The 9,573-nt window shown below is 41.4% G+C and overlaps 1 pseudogene; it reads left to right on the top strand.

The window, feature by feature from the left end:
- Window positions 1-239: 239 nt before the first annotated feature.
- Window positions 240-886, top strand: LOC118905877 (annotated as a pseudogene).
- Window positions 887-9,573: the final 8,687 nt, after the last annotated feature.

Below are 9,573 nucleotides of genomic sequence, written 5' to 3'. Positions count from 1 at the left end.
CATTGTGCCTACATAATGAAGCCACTATAAAAACCCTTTGTAATAAATTGGTAATTTAGTGAGTAAACAAGTCTCCTGAGTTCTGTGAGTCACTCTAGCAAATTAATCGAACCCAAGGAAGGGGTCATGGGAACCTCTGATTTATAGCCAGTCCATCAGAAGTACAGGTAAAAACATGGGCTCGCAGTTGGCAGCCTGAGTTGGAGGGGGTCGTTGGAACGTCCAATTTGGATGCAGACATGCTTGACGTGGAGCCGTATGTGGATGGTGGGGGCCGGCAGTACCCTGGTGGGGACAGCTTGGAAGGCAAGTGTATGGCTATCAAGGATAAATGGGGTGACAGTGACGATGGGAAAGGAAAGAAAAAGAAATAAAACCAGAAATAAACTTTTCAGAAAAGAAAAAAGAGGAAAAAATCAAAAAGAAAGGACAGCAACAGGAAAAAAAAAAAAAAAAGAGTTCAGAAGAACCTAAAGCTCTAACACCAGAGAACAATTAAAAGATAAACCGCTATGTTTGTTTGGCTATGCTAAACAAATGACAGGAAGAGTCAGACCTCAAATTAGCCAAAGAAACATTTGGTGTTAATAAATAGAGCTTATAGAATCCATGCTCTGAGTCCATTTTCAAGAGATGATTTCAATTGTTTTGAAAAGTTACTAAAAGATAAAATTACACAATATGAAAAGCCACTATATCATGCAGGTTTGGGGAATCCTTAGATAGAGAGGTGTGTTTTTCTTTGGAAATTGATGACTTGACAAAGATGACCAATTCATTGACTGTACCTTGCAATGACAAACAGAGGCAAGAGGAGGAGAAAGAAGCAAAATGTGGTTCCTGGAGCGGGATTCAAGCCAGCCTGGCGAGTACCATGATGATGTGACGGAACATGCGTACAGGGCTCCGAAGCCCTCACATGACGTTTTCATCTTCTCCTGGTGTCTTCTTGTGTTTTGCGCAATCCCTTCAATGTGTAACACAACTTCCTTTCCTCTCCGTTCTGCCAAATGCTGCATTCAGAAGGGCAGTATGGTACAGTACCATTTGTGCTGACTATTTAACCCTTTGACAAGTAGGGGCCAGTGTGAGAATGAGGAAGTTGGATCTTGCTGCCAAGGAGTTAAAATCTGGAAGCTCAGTTGTTTCTAAATCCCAGTTTAAAAATAAATCCTAAGGTAGTTGTCATTGTCGCTATCTGATTCCATAGCAGGAGCAGCACTAAATTGGAAACAAAGGTTGCAATATGACCAAAGAATGTGTAGTATTTACTACCACCGTTCTGCCTTAACCATGCCTCTTTGAACTTCTTCATAACTTGTGAAGAAAAGCAGTTTTCAGAAAGGTCATGTGGTGTGCACCTAGTATTAAAATTGAGCTTGAGGACGTAAAAAATCACATTGTGAAGAAGACAGCTTATTTCAGAGTGAAGATGCTGCTGCTGAAAAAACACAAGTTTGATACTTAAAAATTAGATAACAAAAATCCTCCGACTTCGAAGCTAAAGAAGGTGAAGCATTACTGTATTACCAGTTGCGGAATCTTTTGAGTGTCACTAGGTCTTGACTGTCTCATTTTTATTTATCGGAATATTTCTACTGATGGAGCACTTCAGCTGGAGGAGAGAAACTCTGTATCTCTTTTTTTGCCTGATTGGAGTGTCTGGAAAACAGCCTCTCCTTTGTTCTGCTAGGCTGTGATGGGATTACTTTACTCAGTTTGGGCATTTCCTTTCCCGTATAAAATGAGCTCAGTGAACTGTACCCATTAACTAGAGTCTGGTGAATTATGTTAACAATTATGACATCTGCAATGCTTTATAAAGTAACTATCTTAATGAAATCACTATTGTGAAGACTTACAAAGAACACTTTGAAACAAAAAGTTTAAAATATATATGTTTGATTTTTTTTTCTAAAAACTAGATACGTGGTAATGAAACCAAAGGGATTTGTGGTTTTGAATATCATATGAGCCGTCTATCACTTGTGAAGTTATTTAAGTGTAGATAGCCAAATAAAGTCGATTCCCTCATGCCAGTCTTCACATAGTGTCACATAACAACAACAATGACGACGATAATAATAATAATAAAAGGACCTTGAAAAGCAATGGTTTTAAGATTCTTAAAGAAGCCCCAAAGGGACAATTCCACTATGTGCTTCTGGACCAGCATCCTGAAGATTCTCTTCACTCACTTTTCTCTTCTTGGCATCCAGCAGGGCTGTTATCTAGGGCAACTTATTCTGCTACTGTTACCCACCCTCTAATTTTTCCCTTAAATTTCCCCCCAAACTTCCTCGCACTATTCCAGCCCTCCCTTACTAATTCTATTTTCTTCCCTCTTTCTTTTCTCTGATTTAGTGTTTTATAAGGTAAAGAATTTTAACCTCCAGGCTTTTAAAGATTCTTCCTTTGACCCACTGTCCTGATTAGCACAATAGATCTTAGACTGTAAATATAAGTTAATATGGACTCTGTTATAAAAGGCTGTGAATACAAAAGCAGCCCGCACATTATCCACATCACCAGCTGGATACTGATTTTTCATTTGAGTTCTTCAGTACATAGTTTATTTTTTACTATAAGCACTCAGTTCCTCCTCTTCCTCTGTCTCCTGACAATTCTCAAGGGTCTCGGTTGGTTTTGTGTCTTCATTTCATATCCTTCCTTTACAAACTTGAGGCAGCCTAGTAACTGATAAGTTGTGCCTTTGCATCAGCTGTTAGTTGTCCAAAGAGCTGACCTGGAAGTATCCAATGCACTCTGTATCCTTGTCATGGCAATTTCATTCATTAAAAGACAACTTAAGAGGAAAACTGGAGCACAAGTGAGGATAAAGAATGTATGTGTTCCCAATGAAAAGAACACAATTGATGCACAATTGCCCTGAGGCTTACGGATATTTTCCCTGTGGGCTCCAACATCCTCTCAAAATTGGCCTCCAATCCTCATTCCATAGAGTGGTGAGATGCAGATGGTTTCCTTCTGTTCACAGTAATGGAATGTTAGTGGCGGAGCAGAAGAAGAGTGGAGTGAGGTATCTTTGCCCAGAAGTTTGGGGTCCTTTATTAATTCCCACTCCAGGGCAGGGGGATTTGGAGGCAAATGAAGGGAAGGGAGGATGAGTTGGAAGGGAGGGGATGTGGGTGTGAGAAGATCATTACCGTAAGGACAGCCACCCAGTCTCCCAGGAGCAAAGAAGAGGAGGACACAGCCCAGGTCCCATAGGACAGCCCATTGCCTGAGACAAGGTCTGTTGTCTTCTCCAGGTGGTGGCCTAACCACATGCTTTGCTGGGGCGGTGCCGGGAATCATGAAATGGGACCTAAGGTCTCTGCTGGGAAAACCTAACCTAGCTCTAGCTAGAAAGAGCTGATGCAGTCACCTTCTCAGTTTATAGGTCTTGTTTGTCTTCCCGCCACATTACAGATAGACTTGTGGCTCCCTGTGCTCTGTGTGGTTCCCCTCACCCCGTACAGAGCTGCCTTTCCTAACCGCCACCCCCCCCACCACATCCATTTAGCAACTTAAGTATCTGGGACCTGCAGAGACACTGGTAGTAGAAGGGTCAGACTGGTTCATTCATACAGAATTTTGAAAGACCTCTGAGATGAAAAATGGAAATAGAAGCCAAGAGAAAGTACATGGCATATGATCTCTGAACTTTTAAGTCCAATAGCTCCAAATTCAAAACACATTTCCCCCACTTATGAGTCCCCAGTTTAACTATTTTGAAATGTACTTTCTCATGTATACAATAAAGCAAATAATGTGCTCCAAGCAAGACCTATTAGCCCCCTCACTCCTTTTCCCCTCTTACCTCTGGTAGCAAGTTATACCCTCAGAGATAGTAATATTAGCAGAAGAAAGTTTTGTTCTTGGCTTTTGGTTTTGGTTTTACAACTACTCCATGCTGAGGACTTGCAAGTCCCAAGCTCAATCCTACAGAGGACAGAAGAATCTAAAGGTTTAAACTCCCTATTGTCACCCTTCTGGATGATGTGAGAAATGATGGCACCATAGTTCTGACCACAAGGCACTCAGCCAGAATGAGGCTGCGACCTGGTAAGGATGGGAAAGGAGGACGATCAAAATCTGAAGAGGATTTTGGTTTAGAGAAAAAGAGGGAAGGAAAACCGAGAGAAAGCAATGAATGTTTTTTTTTGTTTTTTTGTTTTTCTTGGCTGTGTTGGGTCTTCATTGCTGCGTGCGGGCTTTCTCTAGTTGTGGCGAGCAGGGGCTACTCTTTGTTGCAGTGCGCGGGCCTCTCATTGCAGTGGCTTCTCTTGTTTCAGAACACAGGCTCTAGGCTCACGGGCTTCAGTAGTAGCGGCACATGGGCTCAGTAGTTATGGCTCATGGGCTCTAGCGTGCAGAATCAGTAGTTGTGATGCACGGGCTTAGTTGCTCCACAGCATGTGGGATCTTCCTGGTCCAGGGATCAAACCCATGTCCCCCTGCATTGGCAGGCAGATTCTTAACCACTGAGCCACCAGGGAAGTCCCGGCAATGAATGTTGTAAGGCAAATGGAGGGGCTCCTAATATCTGTCACATAGTTTTCCAAGAGGAAAAATTGTCAATATGTATTTATGGGTATATTATATACATATGTATACACATATATATATAGTGTATGAGAGAAAGGGCACTCAGCAAAACATAGTAACTAAATGAATGGCTACTGTTATTTCATCATTATTACTGCAATGACAGTTCACATGTACAAGGGCCAAGTGTTCTTGGAGATGGTCTAGTCCATATTGCCACATTGGTTTTATCATTGACTTTCCCCCCACCCTCCCTGACTTCCCTCCCTCATAGTTAATCTGCACTAGAGATTGTATGATCTACATCTCATATATTCTGAACCTGAAATAAGACAGGATGCTTTATACCTCTGCCTCTGGGACTTTTCTTATGTAAAATGATTTTTCTTGCGATGTCCTACCTGAGGCACCAATATTGCATTTTTCAGTCCAGACAGATAGTTAACTCTTATTAATGCTCTGCCTACCTTTCAGTTTGGGGTTTCCATGATTGAAACACAGTCAAACCCACAGTGAGTCCTCAGGCCATCAAACTGTCAACAACGCCTCCACAAGAGCTGGGAACATAGAAAATATTGTGCCAATGCTGGTATGTATAGAGGAGGGCCCGCCTTTATTAGTAACATCTGGTGCAGTTTGTTAGAACACTCTGGCCATGTGGCCATGTGAGTACTACTCTGATAAATGAAGGCCAGCGTGGATGTGGGCACACACGGGGGCTCACCACTCCCCACAGAAACCATTCCAGTCTTCCATCCAGTAGCTTTCCTTATAAGTTTGTCTTTTTTCTCTAATTTCAGCAACATGTCTTTCTAGGTTTGGAGCTGCCTATTTCCCTGCAAAACCTACATTTTGGCAAAACCCCAAGGTCTTGAAAGGTAAGGGATTTCAGGATTCTGCTTCTCTCCTATGAGCATTGTTCTCCATCCCACCCTCATTTTCTTGTCTCACACACCCAAATGCCCACAGACCTTGGACCTGCCCCCTTCCACTACTTCCTCACGGGGATTAGCTGACAGCAAGAAAGAAACAGACAGCAGGATCTGTATTGTCTCTTTCCATCACACTGCTAACCAGGGTGCCAAGCAAGATACCCCACAAGCCCTCAAAATTTAAAATAACATACAAATGAGTAACATTCGCTCTAATGTCTGAATGTGTTAATCATCTTCTCTTAAGAAAACAAATTGCTCCCCACTAGTTCCCAAATCCCATACACTGGCTAAATTGTATCATTTGGAGATTGAAGATGGGTCCCCAATATTGGGCACAGTATTGAGAGAAGAGCAGACAAGGAAAAAGTGAAACGCCAAGGCTTGAAAAAAGAATTCTTTATATTACTTTGTATTCCTTTATATTCTTTATATATACTCTATAATACTTTATATTACTTCAGAAACTGCTGGTTCTTTTTTGTAATTGTCCTTAATTCCTCTCTCGCAACCCATTGTCAACTTTTCAAGATCACCCTCCCTTCACTAGCATGGCCACTCACAGCCCTAGAGAAAAACACGAGTCTTAAAAGATTGCAGCCACTGGTTAATATTATTGATTTGCTTACAGAACAACAGCAAATATTTATTGAGCACCGTCTTTGTGGCAGACACTGATTCTAGGAAAGGATTCAGCAGTGAAAAAAAAGCAGACAACAATTTCACTCTTATGATATTTAGTCTCTAGTGATGAGCAAACAGACAGGAAATATTGACTATATAAAATATGTAGTAAGGAACTTCCCTGGTGGCGCAGTGGTTAAGAATCTTGCCTGCCAAGTAGAGAATGGACTTGAGGACATGGGGAGGGGGAAGGATAAGCTGGAATGAAGTGAGAGAGTGGCATGGACATATATACACTACCAAATGTAAAACAGATAGCTAGTGGGAAGCAGCCGCATAGCACAGGGAGATCAGCTCGGTGCTTTGTGTCCACCTAGAGGGGTGGGATAGGGAGGGTGGGAGGGAGACGCAAGAGGGAGGAGATATGGGGATATATGTATATGTATAGCTGATTCACTTGGTTATAAAGCAGAAACTAACACACCATTGTAAAGCAATTATACTCCAATAAAGATGTTAAACAAACAAACAAAAAAGAATCCGCCTGCCAATGCAGGGGACACGGATTCAAGCCCTCATCCAGGAAGATCCCACATGCCACGGAGCAACTAAGCTCATATGCCACAACTACTGATCCTGCATGCTGCAACTCCTGAAGCCCACGTGCCTAGAGCCCATGATCCGCAACAAGAGAAACCACCGCAATGGGAAGCCTGCGCACTGCAACAGAGAGTAACCCTCGCTCGCTGCAACCAGAGAAAGCCCACGTGCAGCAACGAAGACCCAACAGAGCCAAAAATAAATAAATAAGTATACTTTTAAAAAAGAGAGACAAAGACAGCCGTTTAAAAAAAAATATATATATATATATATAGCATGTCAGATGGTGATATATGTTAGTGGAGAGAAAGGAAAAGGGAAAGAGGAGTAAGAAATGCTTTTAAATAGGTTGGTTAGAAATAGTGTCCTTGATAAGACGACTTTTGTAAAGAGACTTGACAGAAGTGAACTTGTGAACCACAGGGAAACCCAGTGGAGGAACATTCCATGCAGAGGGAACAGCAAGTACAAAAGCCCTGAGGCAGGACTGTGCTGGCCCTCTGGAGGAACCATAAAAAGGCCAGTGTGGCTGACCATTTGGTAGGCTATTATAAGAACTTTAGCTTTTATTCTGAGATGGAAAAAAAAAAAATTGTAACCTGATAATAGCCAAGTGTTAATGTTATAGAGTTATTACAGTGTTATTATCTAAGAACTAGAATCTTGACTCACAATTTTCACTATCAGTTAAGGGTTAATATACTGCTTAATTTTGTACATTCATCTCATAGCTTACTTTTGCTATATAAAAAATAAAAATTAAACTATGAAAATAAAAATAAAAGGATTCTCCTGGTGGCTTGCTTGAGACTAGAGTATGGGGGGGTGGGGGAGAAGAGTGAAGGCAGTGAGGTGATGCCATAGATGATGGCCACCTTAAACCAGAAGTGTAGAGATAAAGGTGATGAGCAATGGTGGAAATCAGGGTGTAGGTTGAAGGTAGAGCTGGTAGGATTGGATGATGAACTGGTTATGGACTATGAAAGGAAGAGATTCAATGATGACACTAAGGTTTTTATCTGAGAAAATGTAAGAATAAAATTACCATTCACTAAGATGAGGAGAATCACTTGTGGGGAGGGGAGGAAACAAGTGTGAAGGGACGATCAGGTCAGGTATGAGAATTGAGGCATGTTAAGTTTAGGATGCCCTGTGGAAGTCCAAGATTAAATGCTGAATAGGCAGCTGGACCCAGCGAAGAGGTCCATATTAGAGGTATCTATTTGGTAGCCCATAGTATATAGACTGTATTTAAAGTCATGAGGCTGGAGGACTTCACGTAGGAAGTGAATAGAGATAGAAAAGAGGAGAGGTTTGAGCATCATGTCACCGGTTACTCTAGAGTTGCAGGACCATGAGGAAGAACCAGCAAAAGGGCAGGACAAGGAATTGCCGGTGAATTAGGAAGTAAACTAGGAGAGTGCAGCACTCTGGAAGCCAGGTGAGAGGAGAGGAATCATGGATATTAAATGTTGCTGATAGGAAAGATAGACGAGGACCAGGAATGAACCACTGGACTTCACATCAGGGAGGTCATGGGTGACCTTAGCAAGAACACTTTGGTAAAGAAGTGAAGGCAAAAGGCTGACTAGAGTAGATGCAAAAGGAACATAGGATATTGATGATAGGGAGTAGGGACAAGAATTCCAAGAAGTTTTACTGTAATGGGCAATGGAGATATGAGAGAGTGGCTGGAGAAGGATGTAAGGTCAAGAGGACTTTTGTTTTTTCTTTTTTAAAAATATGGTGAAAATTAGAGCATGTTTATATGTGAATGGGAATCATCTGATAAAGAGGGATAATTTTGATGATGCAGGAGAGAAAAGAGAGAATTGCTGGAGCGATTTTCTTAATTAACAAGGAGGGTTAGAATACAATTCACAAGTGGAGACTTTAGCCTTAAAAAGGAGCATGGCAGCCATAAAAGGAAACGAAATTGAGTTATTTGTAGTGAGGTGGATGGACTTAGAGTCTGTCATACAGAGTGAAGTAAGTCAGAAAGAGAAAAACAAATACCGTACGCTAACACATATATATGGAATCTAAAAAAAAAATTAAAAGGTCATGAAGAACCTAGGGACAAGACGGGAATAAAGATACAGACGTAGAGAATGGACTTGAGGATATGGGGAGGGGGAAGGGTAAGCTGTGACAAAGTGAGAGAGTGGCAGGGACATATATACACTACCAAATGTAAAATAGATAGCTAGTGGGAAGCAGCCGCATAGCACAGGGAGATCAGCTCAGTGCTTTGTGACAACCTAGAGGGGTGGGATGGGGGGGGTGGGAGGGAGGGAGATGAAAGAGGGAAGAGATATGGGAACATATGTATATGTATAACTGATTCACTTTGTTATAAAGCAGAAACTAACACACCATTGTAAAGCAATTATACTCCAATAAAGATGTTAAAAAAAAAAAAAAGGAGCATGGCAAATTCATCTCTTACACTGAGCACTGAGCAGCTGAAGGTAATACTCAGGTTCCATTCTGCCTGGTGCTCAGGTAAACATTCTATCTAAATTTACTGATCAGCTCAGGAAGAAGACTGTCTGTGGTCATTCATAACCTGATCTTGCATCTCTACCCTTTCATTAATTTATTTATTCAACAGGGTTTAATTGAGCAGTTCCAGTGTGTGAAGTACAAAAATGAGGATAGAAAGATGAACAAAGTATTTTCTATTTGGGGAAATATGTTTATTGCCCCAAAGAAAATTACAATCTACCAGAGGATGTATGGTATGTGCCTAAAACACTGAAAACCTAGACATTATATTATAAACTTCGTAACAGAGGCACAAACCAAAAGCAAGAGTTTAGTGAGAAGAAAAGATGTAGAGTCAAGTCTGGATTCTTGGAAAAGG

Source organism: Balaenoptera musculus, chromosome 1 (genome assembly GCF_009873245.2).
Source record: "Balaenoptera musculus isolate JJ_BM4_2016_0621 chromosome 1, mBalMus1.pri.v3, whole genome shotgun sequence".
NCBI lineage: Eukaryota > Metazoa > Chordata > Mammalia > Artiodactyla > Balaenopteridae > Balaenoptera > Balaenoptera musculus.
The sequence above is the reverse complement of the archived record's forward strand: the minus strand, read 5'-3'. Positions and strand labels throughout refer to the sequence as shown.